General features: G+C 40.8%; 1 pseudogene; it reads right to left on the reverse strand.

Annotated features, from left to right (window-relative positions):
- Positions 1-7,131: 7,131 nt before the first annotated feature.
- On the reverse strand, positions 7,132-8,820 carry LOC131303077 (uncharacterized; annotated as a pseudogene).
- Between the last annotated feature and the right edge of the window lie 12,091 nt (positions 8,821-20,911).

A 20,911-nucleotide genomic window follows, 5' to 3' on the forward strand; every position in this document is an offset into this window, starting at 1 on the left:
TCCAAGTTTCAAGGAAAGAGGGCTTTGTCGCTTCATCTTGTTGTAGAGTCTTATCCAACTTTTTCCTTATCTCGTGAATGATGAATATGGGGTAGAGAAAACCTTTCAAGGTTTGAATAGAATCAAGTTTACATGACAGTTAATCCTAAGGGGTAGTGCAGTTGGTTGATCAATCAGGACGGAGGGACTTACCATCCTGAGATCTCAAGTTCGACTCTCCTGCACTGCGAAAAGTCCTTGGGGCCACCCCATGCATAAAAACCCTTTGGGTTAGCAAAGGTTGATGGGGGGATGGAGCCTGGAGAGATTAGTCATGTGGTGCGCGCAAGCTAATCCGGGGACTACTCTTCATTAAAAAATAAAGTTTACATGACAGTATTTGGTTGGTAAATGACTCGTTCAACATATAGACGTACGACCTACGAACGAGAGCCACCGTCGTCAAAACCACACTTAGACAGAAAAGACCGGCCGTCAATAACTTCTTAGTTAGTAATTAATTAAACGTACGTATGTGTGTATATATATTAGTTTCAATAACCTGCGACTCTTCAAACTAAATTTGGTACGTGGCTTCATTTTTCAAAGTCTTCAAACTAGCACTACTACAAAATGGTATAAAGATCACGGTCCAAAAACTAAAAAGATCTCACTTTTTGTGAAAATGTAATAAAATGTTATGAACTATAATTTTAATCTCAGTTATACGAAAAAACTGAGATAGAAAGATTTTTTAATCTCAGTAATCTAAAAAGTGAGATTGTAACTTGAAGAATAGATCTCATTCTCAAAAAACTGAGATTATATATGAAAGAATATATTTCGTTTCGAAAAAAATTGAGATGAAAAGATTTTTTAGTCTTAGTAATTTAAAAGTGAGATTGTAACTTTAAGAATAGATCTCGTTTTCCAAAAACTGAGATTATATATGAAAGAATATATTTCATTTCGAAAAAATTGAGATAAAAAGAACATTTAATCTCAGTCATCTAGAAACTGAGGTCGTAAGTTAAAAAATATTTTTTTTAAGACTTGAGATGAAAGCTCTTATATAGGAAAAGTTGAAAGTCGCTTACCCCTTAATCGACTCCTCGCGTAATACCCCTAAATAAATGTCACTCTCAACCATTCTACAAAAAATATTTCGTCTCAAGATGGGGCACTTTCGGCGATGAAAATATATTTCGCCGCCAAATGAGTACCTTTGGTGACAACATTTATGAAGGTTGCGTTTCGTCTCCAAATGTATTTCGAGTATAACTCTATGTTCAGAACTCTATTAATTGAGATAATTCAAATTGGGTTTGAACAATAACACAAAGGGCTACAACTTTCATATTTATCAAAATTGCTAATTTTAATATTTAAAGGTTCAAAATGATGTTCAAAATATATTTTAATGTTAAAAACATATGTTTTATATTAAATATTTCAATTATATATTGAAAAGTGTGTGTGGTGCAGTTGGTTGAAGCTTCTATGTAAAACTCAAGAGACTTGGGTTCAAAACCCACTAGGAAAAGTAATGTGGGATTTTTTTCCTTAAGAAAACGCCACTTTTAATCTCGATTTTTTCAAAAACTGAGATTATTTCTCTCTAAACAACCACGGTTTTATAATAAAACTGAGATGTTTTGCTATTAAAGGTCACGATTTTGTCATTTTTAATCACGGTTTTTATGTTTTTAGTCACAGTTTTAATCACGATTTTTATCTAATGGTTAAAAGATAGAAACTTTTAGTTACACCTTGATAGACCACGGTTTTAAATGCGAGATTAAAAGTGAAAATCACACCAAATGATCGAAGTCTTTATCTATTTTTGTAGTAGTGTAGTTTGATATACTTGCAATTAATAAAACTAGTGCACTATTCTTATTCCAACTTGGGAAGCTGATATAGATCTGCATCTTTTTCGTCATCATCTACTAGATTTCAACATAAACCATTGGTTCAAATTGTAAATTTTCTTAATTAATGGTGCTAGATATTTAACAACCTCAATAAATTAGGATCTAGAACTATCATGATCACCACAATATAATCATAAAGAGAAAATTAGATAATTAAGAGACATACCAAGCAAGGTCGGCTCATAAGTTTTGGAGGCCGGAAGCGAACCTCTTGAATGAGGCCTCCCTATATATTTTTGATCATACAAAAGTTGGTATACAAAGAGTTTCACAAAAAAAAAAAAACCATTATAAAAAATCTACCAATACCATAAATAAGAAAAACCCTAAAAATTTTAACAATTAGGTCAACCGCTCAAGATAATAAAAAACTTGCTTGATAAAAGTGGAGATAGGGTTGGAGATGGTAAAAGAGATGCCTCAAGGTATGCCATATGCAAGTACTTTCGTTCACGGTCGTCGGTCGTTGTGTTCCTTCTCTTCGAGTCATCAAACGTTAAGCTTTTTTTTTTTTAATCGCCTCTAGCATTTCTCAATATAATGCCGTAATGGTTTATTGCTTATGGGAGTTGTGTTTCTAATTAGTATTTCCACCGTTGGGCCTATTTTACGGCTCCTAAATTTCAATTGGGCCTATTTTGTTTAAAGAAGGAGAGTTAGTGCAACTTTATTTTGGCATATATATATATATATATATATATATATAGACACACACACACACACATATAGGTCCTAGAATTTTGGGGGCCCTTATTTTTAGCCTTTTTGGGGCTCGAAGTGCATGCTTCTCTCGCCTCTCTTCTAAGTTGGCCCTGATACACGAATTTATTTATGCAAAACTTGAGCGATCCAATAATCTATCAAAGGAGTCATAATTTTACCAAGAGCTAGCATTAAACCCTAGGTGGAAGATGGGTTTCCCTCTCTTGCCTTTCTTTCTAGTCGTTCAGTATATCATTAAAATGATGGAACCTTGTAAGCTCTTTTATAGGCAGAGAGATGACTAGTTTCCTTATTAAGTAGGTTGGAAATTTGCCCATGGTCTTGGTTGCTCAGATTCAAAATTGGAGCACAGGGTCCGGAGCGCCTCGTAGAGACAATCTCGGAACAAGTCAAAAATTTGCCTGAAAATATTGCCTGACGGAGACGCACGAGCCGGTCAACGGTGGTGCTTGCATGGCGAGTGAGATCCACTCATGGCACATGTGGGCCACGCGCGGAAGGCTCTAGAAGGTGAGTACTTTGACCCATTTCATCAGTTTGGTCCCTAGGGTCAGGTCATAAGAGTTAGAGGTTAGGACATAAGGGCCAATAAGGGCAGGTGCCACGTCAACTTGCCACATCAGCGGGTCAATGTGCCACGATAGCCAGTCAATGATGACATGGCTTAGAGTCAGCAGCCCAGTCAAATGTTGAGTTAGAAGTATTGTACCAGCCCATTCAAGAGGTTCAGTAGGTTTGCGAGCGGTTCAGGCCGGTTGTACACTGGGTTTGTCGTTCCGGATCTAACCCTGTGCTTTGTTTTCAGTTTAAAGGCTCCTAAGCTAGTGCAATTGCTTAGTCGAGGAGGAGTTGGATGTTTGGAGGCTTTTTGGGTTGTAAGGAGGCTTGTTGCTGCAAAGTGATCTATTCTGGATAGCCATGAGGGTCATGATCAGTTGCAAAAGAGATTTGGGCTACATTGAGGAGGATGATGGGCAACCGATACAGGCTTGTAAACAGTACAAACAGATGGAATTGATGTTTGATACGGAACAAGCAGTATGGGTTTTCTGTGATAGTGAATAGGAGAAGTAATAGTTGCAGAGATACACAGGAAAATGGCACGGGAGTACGAACAATCATGACCTGAGATGTACAAGAGTGTCGGGTACCGAATTGGATTGTGTGTGGAATAGTACGCAGACGGCGGGCAAATGGTTGCTGGGAGATGTTCATGGAAGCTCCAGACAGAGGGATTAAGATGGAGACGAGACGATGCATTGCTGAGATCTCTTCCTTTGCAGATTTTATGGTGGGTTACCTTTCCAGGTTTATGAGCTAATGATAAAGCCATGGAATGTGTCCTGTGATTGGGCACGGACGTTCATGATTTGTCGACGAGATTTTTGGCATCCGAATTTGGATGTAGGCACTCCAGTCAGGGGGTGCGGCATATCGACAGCTATGCCAGTATGGGCGACGAAAATCTAGCAGTGATAAAGACGTCCTGCATTCGAGAGTTGTGTATCTTGATTTGGAGGAACGGCATAACTCAGCGGGGGATGCGATGTGTCAACAAAGAGAAGAGTTAGCCTCTTCCCAGGTGGTGTGTGACATCATTGGGCGAATGGAACCTCTGGTGTCAGTAAAGGGTAGCTGTGTTGGTGCTGTGGAACATGAAAGATGCTAGAGTGGCGGAATTGCAGCCGGACAGCGCTGCGGGTTTAACCTCGTAAGATCTAGTCTTGCAAGGAGATCGATATTCAATCAGGCAGGGGTATTCCAGTATGGGGTACTAGGAGCTAGACTTGGAGTGAAACAAGTGCTTGCTAGATAGGTTGAATGATAGGTGCATAAATGTACTCATTTAGGCCCCCTTATTTATACTTGTTGGTCGTTAGTTGCGCTTAATTGGAAATTATTATTATCTTTTTGGTCATTCATGTCGAATTATTAATTAGCAGGGAAAGGATGATAACAACTATTATTTAGGCTATCGGATGCATGAAGCGCAAAGTCGAATTCTCTATGGTCAAACAAAGTCCATGATCGAATTAACTCTAGTGGGCCGAAATTCATACCCGAAGAAAGTACAAGATGCCGATTAGACTATGGGCATTTAACATTTATATTTGGGTATATAATTCATTATTTTCTTGGTGGGCCTAGGGCTTTTTGTATGACAAAAGGTTAATCAGATTTTTATGTGAATTTTGGGGAGTACAGGTGGCGAGCCCACTGGTGATTGATAAAAAGGAGAAAGAAGGGTTTTGCACCAAGATCTCTTTTCAAGCTATCACAGGATGGAAAGAATCACAGGACGGAAAGAATGGGGGTTGTCGAGATTTGATTTCCCACAGACGAAACAGAAAAAAACTGCGCACAAGAAAAGTTTCAGACGGAAGTAAATAGAGAATGGGGGGTTGCAAGACTTTTGTTCCGACAGTTTTTCTTTTGAGTTTTGTTCTTTTCAAGTTATTTGAAGCTTTGTTCAATTACTCGCACTCCAGTAATTCGTTTTAATTTTAGTTCTTTATAAAAGTTGTTTGTTGGTTTTTGTTTAACTTAGATTTTTTGTTTATTTTTCATCTCGCATAATAGAAGCATGTTTGAAATTAGGATTTCTTGTGTTTCTAGTTCAATGCATTGTGAGTAGTCGTATAGGTAGGGTTGTAGGGTGATTAGCACACCGTGGCTAGTTCAGGTACTGCTCTTATTTTCAAACAACGAAAAAGAAGATTTTAGATTGGAAAAAATACTTCCCGCAGAAGAACCTGGGCATTGTCGGAGCCCATGTGAACGGGGAAATGGGGATCTAAAACTCATTCTCCGCTGTGAATCGGTAAACGGTGACCATAGGGTTTCACATCTTGCGGGGTATCTTTTTCAATCTAAAGTCGAAAGTTTTTCAGAACACCGAATGGAGCGGGTAAATCCGGACTAGTTGCGAGTGCTATGAACCCTACGACCGTACCTCCTTTAATTATTTGAAAAGTACAATCAATTTCTAGGTTTAAATTAATCTCCACATAAAACGACAAGGGGTGGCTACTTAAGAGCCAGTTTAAATAAGTAACAACCTGAGTTTTTAGTCAGCACATATCACTGTCTCTGTGGATTTGACTCCGGATATTATGCTACGTCAGTCTTCGCCCTACGCTTGGGGCAACCCATTAATTTAGGACTAGGAAACTGTCAAGCATTGAACGGATCCAACAATTACCCCACTCTGGATGGAAAAGGTGATTGTTGAGGTCCATCCATAGTGGTGGGGTCTTTTGAGTAACACCCATTATTGTAGGTGTTTGGTGTAATTTAACTTTGCCCTTGTATAAATAGCTCACTTGTAAACCGTATTTGGGATGTGTGACACAATGTGAAAGAGAGGGTGAGGTGAGCGTGGGGGGCCAGTCTGTGGCTCCACGAAGAGGAATCGGTGTGTGGTTTCGGGAGAGTTTTTTCATCTTTGTGTATATTATATGTGAATATAAATTCAAAGGAAGTTTTTCACTAAAATCGTTGTGCGGGTTATGTGCATGGTATCCCTTCGATCCTAACAAGAAGAACAAGGAATTCTACAAGGATTTTTCAACGGTAGCAGAGAAGATGGAGGGGTGAGAATTCAAGGATTGAAGTTGGCATTTTATAGGCAATTGCGGCCGGGGGGGCGGGGGGGGGCGCATCTAGGAGGTAGGGCTGCAAACGAGCCGAGCCGAGCCGAGTTTTAGAGTGTTCGAGCTCGGCTCGGCAAAAATTTAGTTGGCTCGAGCTCGGCTCGAGCTCGTGACGAGCTGCAGAACTCGAGCTCGAGCTCGGCTCGATAGGTATTTACGGAGCTCGAGCTCGGCTCGTTCGGCTCGTTTATGAAACAAATATATATAAATATATATATATAAATAAATATAAATATGTAAATATATATATATATAAATATATTATATAATCGAGCTCGCGAGCCAATTCGAGCTGAGTTTCGACTAGCTCGAGCTCGGCTCGTTTATGAAACGAGCCCAGGACTCGAGCTCGAGCTCGGCTCGTTTTTGTCTTGAACCGAGCCGAGCCGAGCCGTTATCGAGCCGAGCTCCGAGCCGCTCGCGAGCGGCTCGGATCGTTTGCAGCCCTACTAGGAGGTGCCACTATGAGTGGTGCCCAAGTTTTGGGTGATGTGGCCACTCCTCGACCAAACATTCAGGTGCTGGACTGGTTCGTGCAATAGCGCACCTCTTTGCGTGAGCAATGGCGGGAAATTTTGATATGAATTCACGTGAGCTTCGCTATTTGCTCTGCGGTCTCCAGATACGATGCAAACTTTCTCATCACTTTAGAGTCCCGATCACCTTCGTTGTGGTAGCCTTTCGCTTTTTGATACTCAGAGGTTTAACGCCAGCACCACACTAGCCATTGGCAAGCCATAGAAGTTGGTGTTGTGCTCGATTGCCTGTAGAGTCTCTCTCAGCGCCTTTTTCTTGAAACTCCATTCCTCGGTCCAGTTCAAATGGTATAATGGCTGGAACCTCTAGCCGTATATAGCTATAAATTCCAGTGCAGCTAAAATGAACTCGAATTCTTTGATGGCCATGTAGTAGGGGAAGCTGATTCTCGTCCAACCTGGCTTTATTGCACTGTAACCCTGTCAAAAGACGAAGAAAACTCAAGGTCACACAAACTAGGAAACTGTGATGATTTCAATATTCATTGAGCCAACTAATTACAAGGTCAAGAAGTGTGGAAAAACTGAATTGTGAAACCAATAAATGTGCATAAAATGAGTTTGGGGCTCAAGTTCAGCCTACCATTTCAATAATATCCAAACCAAATTTTTGGGAAAGTCTTCAATACACACCCCTTTAAGGTGTGTACCATATGCACCTATTGTGTGGTTCATATTGTGCCACCTCATAAAAAAATTATTTGTAGGACCGATCATTCATAACATTTTATTTCGTATCGTAACTTTTATACTAAAAATTCGTAACTTTTCATCATATGATTCGTAACTTTTGAATAATACATTCATAACATTTTGGGAATCATAACATTTTAGTGTATTTCAACGAGGGTGCATATGATACACACCCAAATAAGGGGTGTGTATTGTAGCACTTCCCCAAATTTTTTTTAGAACTTGCGAAATTTTCAAATTTATTTTTCAATATGAAACTTAAAATCAGAAATACTTTGTAATATCTAAAAGTATAGAAAAAGGATGAAAATTGAAAAAAGCACACCGACTCAAATTTTTTAAAAAAAAAACACGCTAATCATTTCATTTTTCCTTCCAAGAATTAAATTTTGTTGGGGATTTCTAGGATATCCCCTAGTCAATAAAAAAAGTTCTTGAAAAATGCTGGATTAAAAGTTGTTGAACTGAAACTCTTTGAAAAACCACAAATTAAAAGATGGACTCAAAACTCTTGGCCGCAAAGTACGATTTTCGTGCATTGTGTATCTTAATTCTGTGTATTTGCGATAAGTAGCCAACTCACTAACTTAATGGCGGATCTCATGGCAAGCAATTGAGGCTTATCAACATTCAACAAACTATGACCATATGGTCCAGCACAAGCATAACCACCCCTAAATTAATTGGATTCCAAACAAAACATTGAGTAGCTTTGCCACAAAAGGGCCATGGAGAGGCTTCTCTCTCTTGTTCCTGGTTTCTCTCCACATAGAAAGCCCTTTCACCTCTCCCCCACCATTGCTAGAGCTCGTCATCTCAGCTGATGAAGAATACGTTGTGGTGTAAATAAAGAAAGACATAATTACCTGTCGATGGGCCTTTGTGTTACCCAATATCAGTATGGTTTGATTTGGTAGTAGCCTTTCCAGTGCTTTTTGTATGTATACGTGCTCTTGTTTCTCTATCACTGGATACCCAATGTATTCTTTCATCCAGAAGGCCAATGCTGCTCTGATTTTCTGGATGATTGGTGAAGTTTCGGTGTCTTCTCTTTCTTGTATGTTTTCTACATATAGCGTGTCCTGAATTTTCGTAGTATGACAGATTAGTTGTAGATTAGTGAAGTTTCGTTGGTGATTAAGATACAGATTCATAGGTGACTAATACTGTTGGGCAACATCAAATATTTGTTATGTACAGATTTGCTTACACAGTGTGGGAACTATTGTGTTTTAGTTATGTATTTGTGGTGATATTTTGCCAAAGAAAGAGGAACTAAAAAGAATACTAAAGTAGTTTTGGTTCTTCACCTCTGATAAGTATAAAATGACCTCCCAAAGTCAGCCCAAACCAAAGAGCCCAGCACAGCCCAATGGGCATAGACCAGAGGCCCAGTTAACATCTAGCACCTAGCGGTATGGCCAAACCAAGCCTAGTCTCAACAAACTAGCCCAAAGAAGGGGTCAGCTCAGGGGCTCAGCTCATGAAGAATACCGAGCTCAGCTCACCAAGTCAGCTCCGCAAACATGACAACTAGCAACCAGGAACCAATTATACTGTTGTGGTAGAAGTTTGTACAGTCTCAGGGACTCATAGAGCAGCCGGACTCTTATCCCCTTCTCGAATAGCCAAGGCCTTATCTCGTCCCCAGGGATGAGGCTACGAATCCCAAGGGATAGCTACGAAAGACCCATGCACCAAGAGGACTCTTAAACCTGATAAGGATCAAAGGAGTCCTGGGTGAGGACACTCCAACACCCATCTATTCCCATTTCGTACGAATGAGACCCAAGGGTCTCAGTCCCAATGGGACTCCTCCCAAGATGCCTATATAAAGATAACATCTCCATATCACAAAGGTATGAAAAAAATATGCAACTCATACTCACATCTAAAACAAATCGACTGATGTAGGCACCGGAGGGGCTATGGTGACAGCCACGCCGGTGCCTAGAGTTTACCGTTTCCGTTTTGCAGGTTGTTGGTCGAGCACGCCGGAGGACTGCTTCACCCGCTGGAGGATCAAATGGACGATTGAGGAACCCCTCCTCCAGAGGTGACCAAAAACCGCTTCATTAGCTAGTGCCTTCTGTGGGAAAGAGAAACTATTCTCAAACCTTCACGGTGAATTGTTTTTACAATGGATACTCAATCAACGGCTTCTGAGAGCCGTACCTAATTGCCTCCAGAAAATCAGTAGATCAAGAATACCACACCTGTGGTGACTCTAGAGGAATTCACCGCCTACAAGAGCCAGTTTAAACCTTACAAAAGCAGGTTGAAACTCTAACCCAAGGGTTAGAGGTATTATAGGTGAATGAAGATTTGAAAGAACAACTCACCAATCTCGACGAAAGTCCATCTAAAGAACAAAAAAGGGACGATAACACCGATCCTAAAAAGAGGCGGTTGAGCCTCAGCGAGAGAGATCAAACAATCTCTCCCAAGAAGCCCTTCTATGGAGGCAAGCCCAAATCGAGGGGCTGATTAAACAAGTTAAAGGAAAAGCTAAGACTACCGTGGAAAAATAATCCAAGTCATCGATTTTCCCTTCACGGCCAGAATAATAAGACCCCCACTCCTAAGGGAGTTCAAGATGCCGTAGATGGCGTCATTCAATGGTTCCACGTACCCAGTGGATCATTAAGAGACATATAACTCTCTAATACCTCTTCGGGTGATGACGGGTGAGATCGTGTGCCGAGCTTCCTCTGTTACAAGAAGGGGAAGGGCGAGCATGAGATTTAACAAGCTTCAATAGAGTAGCATAAGCAACCTCAAAGAGCTTAGTGAGAGCCTTGCAAGTTACTAATGGCCAGCGTCACAGCAAACCAGCCACCCACCTCCTTACCATAAAGTAGGACAAGTGGAAATCGTTGCATGACTACACCACCAGATGGATAACATGGACAACAATGTCTCCATAGCAGGCTGCATAACTAGGCTAAGCTCGGGTCAATTCCTTTTTTAGGAACCCCTTCAAACCATGGCTGAGCTCGCGCTCAAAGCTTAGAAATGCCTTAATATTGAGAACGCCCTAAACGATAAGCGTTCAAGGGATAATTACTCAAATAAAAAATCAATCTCAAAAGGGAATAAGAGAAAAGATCCGCTACGCCAAGACACCGAGGATCAAAAAGTCAGAGATCCAACCAGAAGACCTTTCCACAAAGAGAACTGCTGGGAAAAATAATACGAGCACTACACCTTGCTCACAGTATGGCTGAGCACATCTTAGAAGGTCTTCAAGGTGATCCTGACCTCAAGTGACCTCGGAAATTGCGAACAAACCCGAGCATAAGGTCCAAAGGAAAAATACTATAGGTTCCACAGAGATCATGGCCATATTACGGACGACTAAATAGACCTCAAGCAGCGAATAGAAGACCTCATTCAAAGATGCCAGTTGCAGCATTTGATGACAAGAAAACTCCCTAGGGAGGTAAGATCTACTCAAAAGACCTATCTACGGAAGCTCGACAACTGCGGTGTTAAGCTCATGCACACTCATCATTAGTAAACAAAAGTGCTCCATCAATATTAATCCGACTACATATCAAATTGCACTTTGCAAAACTCAAGTGCTCAACAGGCATCTTTTAGGAAGAGCAAAGCTTGCCACCTACATTGCTTCCGCGGTTTGAAGCATCCATACAGGCTAACAATAATGAAATCCGACCAGTAAGATTGCACGGATTATCAGCTTTGCTCCTCCAAACGAAAAGTCTCCAACGGAGCAAAATATGCTATCAGCAATGTTGCAGCTTATTTCCTAACAAAAACCTTATTGGGACTAAACATTGACAAGGCTGATCAGATTGTCAATCAATCATGTCCCAAGAAACAACGAGCCGTACGGCCAATGACTCGCATGAAGCAATGACACAATCTACAAGTGTCAAGCTGTTTTCCTAACACCTTAACACTTGAGGGAGTAGAGAGGTGAGAAAGGAGTAGAGAAGTTTTAGGTCCAGCCATGAAAGTTGTACAGAATGTGGACAACCAAATGGGTAAAATAAAGGAATTAAAATTTGAAAACAAGGTACCTGTGTGCGGTGCAACCTGTGCACCTTAACTGAGGTCAAAACGCAGCATAAACGATAGAAATCTAAGCATAATGACCAAGTCTGCTCAATCACAGCTCAAAAAAAAAAAGAGCTAAAGCTGAGCGTACAGATAAAAGCTAAGGCTTGTTCAAAAGGCTGAATGTGAGAGGTATCATCATTTGATCATCCTCATCACTATCAAAGATCGATACGATCACTAGCCCGACTATGTCGGACACCAAGTTGCTCCAATAGAGGATCCAGATCATTTAAGGAGTCTAAAGTGGCTGAAAAGCCAACACAAGCAATCCTACAAGATAATACAAATACCTCAAAACAAGTGCCCCAACTGGACAACAAGGCCTAGCCCGTCAACTCCCTGTTCGGGTGTAGCCCAAAGGCCAACTTGCCTCAAAGGATCAGTTCAGTCGTCCATCCATCAAATCTATAGATGATGGGAAAAACCTGACCTCTTAAGGCTAGCCAACTTAGAAAACCTCACATATCTTGAACCTCATAGCTCCAATAAAAGCTAACCTCAACCCACGGGTTGAAATCTATAAAATCCAACCTACGAGGAAGGATACCCCAACTTGGCCCAGCACAAAAGTAAGGACCATCCTAATGGAATTCCCATGAAAAAATAGGAATGTCCAAACATGATCCCATATGGACAAACTGAGGGTTAACCCAAGGGTCATACTCCACAAGCTTGGCATAAACTCTAATTTTGCGTCCCACTAATTAAGTAGTAGAAAATGGTGTATGCCTTAGAACCAAACAAGGCCACATATGAAGATGTAGAGGAGCATACCTAAAACTAATCTACTTACAGCCTAAACTGCCCAAAGGGCAATCTCTATTAAAGTCCCAAAAAATTGTAAAAGCTCTCTCTGCCCATAATCAGCTCAGGTATATAAAGATGTCCTAAAAGCAAGTGTTAATGGCGAAATATTGTAGTGTAAGAGTCAAGCCGAAAAACCTCTGAGTAGAAGACTTCCCTCTCAGAAGAAAGGACCCTACATACCAACCGCTTCACGGGAAAGCTGTCGAATTCTCAGAATATGGGACACCTTAAAGGAATTACCAAAAGGTATGTACCTTAATTTTACTTTTCCATATGGCCATTTTTATGCATGCATTAGAAAATTAGACTGAGCTCAGCAACATATTGGCCATCAACGAGTCAAAGCTCACACAGCTCAAACTGACGTGTGGTCCCAAGAATGAGCAATGAAGAGTCACAACTTATGGAGCTATGACCGATCTCGGTCTCCGGTGAAAGAGTACTGAAGAGTCACAGCTCTTAGGAGCTAAGACTAAAAGTCCGAGTGTTTGGCCTGACAGCATCCTCAGCCCATCTAATCCCGGTCTCCGGTGAAGGAGTTCTGAAGAGTCACAACTCTTAGGAGCTAAGACTAAAAGTCCGAGTGTTTGGCTTGACAGCCTCCTTGGCCCATCTAATCCTAGTCTCCGATGAAGGAGTACTGAAGAGTCACAGCTTTTAGGAGCTCAGACTAAAAGTCCAAGTGTTTGGCCTAACAGCATCCTCGGACCATCTAATCCCGGTCTTCGGTGAAGGAGTACTGAAGAGTCACATCTCTTAGGAGCTAAGACTAAAAGTTTGAGTGTTTGGCTGCCATGTTTCACTTGACAGCCTCCTTAGCCCATCTAATCCTGGTCTCCGGTGGAGGAGTACTGAAAAGTCACAGCTCTTAGGAGCTAAGACTAAAAGTCTGAGTAAGTGGCCTGACTGCCTTCCCAGACCAGTCCAAATGAGCTCTGGACTAACAAGACAAAACCTTAAAATGATGCTGGCCCAGCTAAAGCGCGCAGTTGCCCAAGCATACCAAAATCTGAGTTCACTTTTTAACTCAAGACCAAAGATTACCCTCGATAATAAGAAGACATGAAGACCAACACCATAGGCTAGCCACGGAAGCCTAGCAAACCTAGGCTTAGTTGCTGACTCGATACCTCTATGGCCAACCATGGCAGCTTAGCGGTCTAACAAACGCAAGCTCAATTGCTGACTCGATGCCTCTGAGGCCAGCCACGGATGCCTAGCAAACCAAGAATGAAGAAATCTTTTCAAGATTAGCAAGGCAAAGAACAAGCAGTGAGCAGTAACGCCTAAAGTCAACTGGGGCTATACAGGTTAACTCATATAAAGTAACTCAAGCATGGATTCATCCAAGAGCCTAGTCAGCCTAGACTACCATAGGCGATCGAAGAAACATCAAAGCCATGGCTTATCAAATGAGCCTTGAAGAGTCAAAGCTTAAAGAGCTCCAAACTATAAAACCGAAAAAGTGGCCAGGGAGCCATTTGCTCCAGGGCTTATCAAATGAGCCTTGAAGAGTCAGAGCTTAAAGAGTTCCAGACTATAAAATCGAAGAAGTGGTAAGGGAGCCATTTGCTCCAAGGCTTATCAAATGAGCCTTGAAGAGTCAGAGCTTAAAAAGCTCCAAACTATGAAACTAAAGAAGTGGCCTGGGAGCCACTTGCACCAGGGCTTATCAAATGAGCCTTGAAGAGTCAGAGCTTAAAGAGCTCCAAACTATAAAACCTATAAAGTGGCCTGAGAGCCACTTGTTCTAAGGCTTATCAAATGAGCCTTGAAGAGTCAGAGTTTAACAAGCTCCAAACTATAAAACTAAAGAAGTGGCCTAGGAGCAACTTATTCCAAGGCTTATCAAATGAGCTTTGAAGAGTTAGAGCTTAAAGAGCTCCAGACTATAAAACCTAAAAACTGGCCTGGGAGCCACTTGTTCCAAGGCTTATCAAATGAGCCATGAAGAGTCAGAGCTCAAAGAGCTCCAAACTATAAAGCAAAAAAAATGGCCTTGGAACAGCTCGCCCAGGGCTTATCAAATGAGCCTTGAAGAGTCAGAGCTCAAAGAGCTCCAGACTATAATATTCCAAAAGTGGCCTAGGAACCACTTGCTCCAAGGCTAATCAAATGAGCCTTGAAGAGTCAAAGCTTAAAGAGCTCCAGACTATAAAATCCAAGAAGTGACCTGGAAGCCACTTGCTCCAGGTCTTATCAAATGAGCCATGAATAGTCATAGCTTAAAGAGCTCTAGACTATAAAACCTAAAAAGTGGCCTGGGAGCCATTTGTTCCAGGGCTTATCAAATGAGCCTCGAAGAGTCAGAGCTCAAAGAGCTCCAGACTATAAAGTTGAAAATGTGGCCGCTGAGCTGCTCGCCCCAGGGTTTATCAAGTAAGCACTGGAGAGTCCTAACTGGCAAAAAGTCCGAGGGACGTGGCCTACAAGCCCACTCAGCCAGAGCTCGATGAGCACTGAAATAACAAGTTCAAGCGAAATTAAAACCTCGATAAGTCTAAAATACCCTGGGCCAGCTGATAAAGACAAGTGCACAGCAGCCCAACATACAAGAAGACAAAAGATTGAGATAACAAATATGTCGAGACTAAAGGCCATGGGCCAGCTAAGTCAACCCGACATAAGAATCCAAGCTCAGTTTGGAGCTCGATAGATCTGAGGACCAGAACTCAACCTGACTTAATGAGGTCACAAGCCAACCCATTAAGCCTATACAACTCGAGCACCAGTTGAATCTAAGGGATCAACATAATAGCGAGACAAACATGCACAAAGATGAACAAGACTTAACAGATACAGGTTGAGAAAGCAAAGAAGACCAATTCTTATTGAAGTCATAAAGCAAACAAAAGCTCGACACACAAAGCTCATACCTCCAAAATCAACAAGGTTTGTTCGCATTGGGGAGTGACTCCAACAAGTAAGTACCCCAGTGTTCAAGACATACTCAGGGGAACTGTCAAAGTATGGAACTAACAAGTTGTACCCAGCAGAGCTTGACAGTACAACTGCTCTAACAATATCAGAATAGCACAAACAAAAGGATCCCAAGGGAAAGAAGGTACGAAATATATCTCAGCAGCACAGCTTGGCAAATTCCAATAAATCATATGAGACATGCCTCCAAAAAACAAATGAAGAAAAATCTGCAGTTAGCCAACTCTACGGTCCAAAGATGGCCACCTCTGAGATCTACCGTTAACGAAGATGATCAAGTAGCAAAGCAGTCATACGTCAGCAGAAACTAGGCATGAGTATCAAGATCTCAAAACGCAATGTGCCACGTTGACAAATAATGGATGTGCCCAAGCTAAGCTGATCAAGCCAGGAAGAATGACAAATTCAGGTCAGGAAGAAAGCCAAAGCAAAGAGTGTTTCTTTGTCTTCACTTATGTTCCTACTTGAAAACAGGGGAGTAGCTAATAAGTATAAAATGACCTCCCAAAGTCAGCCCAAACCAAAGAGCCCAGCACATCCCAATGGGCATAGACCAAAGACCCAATGAACATCTAGCACCTAGGGGTTAGGCCCAACCAAGCCTAGCCTCGATAGAATAGCCCAAGGAAGGGGTCAGCTCAAGAGCTCAGCTCTTGAAGAATACCGAGCTCAACTCACCAGGTGAGCTCCGCAAACGTGACAACTAGCAACCAGGAACAAATTATTCTGTTGTGGTAGAAGTTCGTACAGTCTCAGGGACTCATAGAGTAGTCGGACTCTTATCCCCGTTTAGAATAGCCAAGGCCTTATCTCGTCCCAAGGGATGAGGCTGCGAATCCTAAGGGATAGCTATGGAAGACCCATGCACCAAGAGGACTCTTAAGCCTAATAAGGCTCAAAGGAGTCCTGGGTGAGGAGGACACTCCAACACCCATTTATTCCCGTTTCGTATGGATGAGACCCAAGGGTCCCAGTCCCAATGGGACTCCTCCCAAGATGCCTATATAAAGATAACACCTCCATATTACAAAGATATGCAAAAAATATGCAACTCATACTCACATCTAAAACAAATCGACTGACTTAGGCATCGGAGGGGCTATGGCAACAGCCACGTCGGTGCCCATTGTTTACCGTTTCCATTTTGCAGGTCGCTGGTCAAGGACGCCGAAGGACCACTTTACCCTCTGGAGGATCAAATGAATGGTTAAGGAACCCATCCTCCAGCGGTGACCAAAAACCGCTTCACCAGCCTCACTACTTTAAATTCTCTTTTTTGACAATTATGCTGCTTGATCATTTTCTTAATTATCATTTCTTATCTAGAAGAGTATCTTCTTGATTACCTTCTTATTATTTAATGACCTTTTCTTCTTCTTTGGTAAACTTCTGTACGAATTATGATTCAAATACAAATTAAAATCCCTCTCTTGTTGTTTTCATCGATATTTGACAAAACACAAAGTCTAGTGCGAAGACTTTTTTGTGATCTAGACGTATTTGTGTCTAGAGTTATTCAATGCGCGCACGTCCTCATTGTTTTTTTTTTTTTGCATGCTCACAAGATGTCCTCATTAGTTATTCAATGTGCCAATTAAATTAAATATTATTTGAATAGTCATATAGAGCAACAAAAAAATTGGTTTTGAGAATAGGTTTGGCATATATTACATCATTAAAATGGTCAAACACACTCTCCCTTCTTGAAAATTGGCACGAATGAACACCAAAGTCATACCGTAGGAAAATGCATGCAAGACGTAGGAAGAGAAGGAAAATTGGAATTACCTTTTCATTGAAACCATTGAAATGAGGATGTCATAGTTTGAAGCCTTTCAAGTCATATTTTGATGATCCAAACCGTTCTACCTATTTAAAACATGTTTTTAAGGGTATCCGTTAGAAATCGGCTCAAAATATAACGAGGAAGTACTTGATCTAAAAAAAAATTTATATAAAACAGTTTCTGTCGAGCTTTATGAAATGCTGTTTGGATCAAGCACTTCCCAATCATGTCCGGATGGTGTTGTATTAGGATGATTGTGTATCATAGTAAAAGCAAATCTGTGAAAAATTTGCCTATCCCGCAAAATCAAAACATGCAAATGCTCCAAACTGGTGAAGGTGAAGTAATCGGGCAAGGAATCGACTATCGGTGTAAGTTCAGTCCTACAAGCTGAGAAAATCCCCAACATGGGCCAGTTAGTACCCTTATTATACGACCAGAGTTGAAGTCGTAGATCTTCTAAATTTATCTATCTCCACCTAAGGACCGCTGCCCACACATAAAACGACCATAAATTAAATACCTACATATACATACATACATTATATATATGAGCTTCTAATAAGAATTTTAAAATGAGGACCTTAAATGTGCAGACCTCATAGTTTGAATCCCTTTCAGTTCATATTTTGATGATTCTAACTATTCAACTTGTTTAAAGATCCAAACATTTTTTAGATAGAACAGTTTCTATCATGCCGTGAAATCAAAGCATAGTGCAAGCAAATCCGTGAAAATTTTGCCTACCATGCCGCGAAATCAAAGCATAAAAATTCTCCAAACTGGTGAAGTAATCGGGCAAGGGATCGAGTATCGGTGTAAGTTCCCGTCAAATTACTACAAGCTCAGAAAGACCCCAACATGGGCCTGTTAGTACCCTTATACGACCCGAGTTGAAGTCATAGATCTTCCACATTTACCAACCCGTTATGATCCAACTCAATCTCCACCACATCCACCAGGCTCTGCCGCCATGAGAGCACATTGGAGTGGTGCTCGTACGGCCCCATGAAAACCACCCCCACCTGTTTTGGCATTTAAACATTTTTTTTTATCGACAGAAGTAAAATTTTATAAGGGCGAGGGAAAGGACTTCCAACCAAAAGTTGGCATTTAAACATTACTGGTGAGTACTCCAAGTAAACAAACTTATAGTGAGAAAGCACACATCTGGACTAGTAAGTTACTACACGAAAACGAATAAGCATTTAGTCACGCGAAGACATGTCTAATAATGGAACAAAAAGCTTTTCAAATTTGTAAGGACCAAATTTGTAGTCTTAATTGTATTGGCAATTCCGTACGACAAAATACATATTTTATATCGAGTTGTAATTTTATTATTTTTATAGGCTAGTGAGTTTGTATAGGATTAGAGTGGAAGGAATCTATTTATTTGTAATTGAGTGAGAGTGAATCAAACGTCTAAAGGCAGAATGGCTTCGCAAATGGAAAGGAGCTAAATCCGAACGGATTGATCGGGATATCAATCAAATATCCATCGGAGGCTACAGACACACATGATAGTTTTTCCTATTTCCTATTTTGCTTCTAGGGTACGGAAAAAAGTGCAACAGAAAAAGGTTTTTGTTTGGAATTGTATAAGTAGAACAAAAGCTCTTCGAGCCAGAAGTGATATAGGTGCGGCGGCAGAGGAAATGGAAGCAACTGGTTTTTTGAAGAGCTATTCTTTGTGAAGGAATTTCTTTTAGTTTATTGGAGGGCTTGTGGACTCAAGGCCGTTGGTGATCAAGATCACTGGGTGCGGTGTATGTGTGACTCGGCAGGTAGTACTTAGAACGTTGTGAGGATTTACACCGTTTGGATAGGTATATCTGTAACTGCACAATGATTATAGTGATTTGATTTCTTCCCGTGGTTTTTACCCATTCTGGGGTTTTCCACGTATATCTCTGAGTTGTGGGATTGTTTGCTTGCGTGATTTTTGCTGGTAGAATAACTTAGTGATTCGCATTCATACTTTTAGGGTTTTTTACGAATTATTAAGGAACCCTGTTTTTTCAATTGGTATCAGAGCGGGCTGCTCCTTCCGTTAGAATTTATTTTTCTAGAGCAGATCCATCATGAATATGAACATGAATCACATGTCTAGAAATATGCCTATACTTGATGCTGATAATTTTGATTACTGGAAATCTAGAATCAAGGCTATAATGAGATCAGCCGGAGAAGAAATTTGGGACTCATGTATTTTGGGTTACACTCGACCCACAAAAATTGTTGACGACAAGCCGGTTCCAAAAACTGCATCTGAGTTATCAGTCACAGAAAAACCCTTACTTCAGGCTAATAACCGTGCACTTGATATTTTATTTGCTGTTGTTGACATAAATGAGCACAGGAAAATAGCTAACTGTGAAATTGCGAAAGAGGCTTGGGAGATTCTGGTTACTTGCCACGAGGGGACAGAAGTTGTTAAGCAGTCTAAGTTGCAAAGACTTACCACGGAGTTTGAGTCCATCAGAATGCAGGAGAAAGAGACCTTCAATCAATTCTACTCCAAGCTCATCGCCATCGTCAATAGCTGCGAGAACTTGGGTGAGCCAATTCCTTGTTTTCGTATTATTAAGAAAATTTTGCGCTCCTTACCTCCTAGATTTAAAATTCAAGTTACTATGCTAGAGGGTAAGAAAAAGTTAAAAGAAAAATCTGTTCAAGAAATAGTTGGGATTCTCCAAACTTATGAGGCTGACCTATTACAATCTGAACCTGTTAAACCCAAAGTAAAACCTTCGGAGACTCCGATTGCTTTTAAAAGTACTCAAAAATATAAGAAAGGTTCAGATAGTGATAGCGATGTCGATCTTGAGGAGATGAAAGCTTTTTTCAAACAATTTAAAAATAGTACGAAAAAGAAAAATGATAAAGGAAAAGGAGAATTTTCTGGAAAAAATAAAAGGGAGGGAAAAGGACCACCTGAGGGACCACAATGTTTCGAGTGCTATGGTTTTGGTCATTACGCCCAAGAGTGTGTAAATAAAATGAAAAAGAAGGCTCTTGTCACTAAAACGTGGGATGATAGCGATTCTGATGAATCAAATGAAGAACAGGGGGCCAATAAAATTGATAAAGGAAACTTTTTGGCCTTTGGAGTAACCTTAAATTCACATGGTCATTCTGAATCGAGTGGGTCTGAAACAGATAATAGCGAGGCAGATAGTTGTGATGACATAGATGATGTTAGAGAGAAGTACAACAAACTCCATGTTTTTAGTAAAAAATTAATAGAGGCGAGTGAAAAGCTTTCTGATAAGGTTAAGAAGTTAGAGAATATTTTAAATGAACGCACTCAAGAGAGGGATGAGAGAAATAAAGAAATTGAGCTCCTTATTGAGAAAAATAAAGCTTTGACTACTAGCTCCAAATCTAAGGATAAATCAGAGGATGACACACAGATAGGGACCAAAGTGTTGGATCATATTATGTCCATCCAACGGCGACCTAACGATCGTTCAGGGCTTGGTTATCATGCAACGTCTTCAACTCTATCGATAGGGAGAAACGAAACTAAACGTCAAGGTGAGAAGACTAATGCGAATGGCATGCAGAACATGATTAATTCTCCTATGACAAATAAGCAAATGACAACAGAGATAAGCGGACATCCCAAGCGCAAGGAGGTAAAACCTAAGGTTATTAATACTGATAAGTCTAACGTTTTTCTCCTGTTGCTAATAAATTTGTCCCCACTTGTCATTTTTGTGGTATGACTGGCCATATTAGACCGTATTGTAGGAAGATGCATGAGTCATA

This window comes from Rhododendron vialii, chromosome 10a, assembly GCF_030253575.1.
Source record: "Rhododendron vialii isolate Sample 1 chromosome 10a, ASM3025357v1".
Classification (NCBI taxonomy): Eukaryota; Viridiplantae; Streptophyta; class Magnoliopsida; order Ericales; family Ericaceae; genus Rhododendron; species Rhododendron vialii.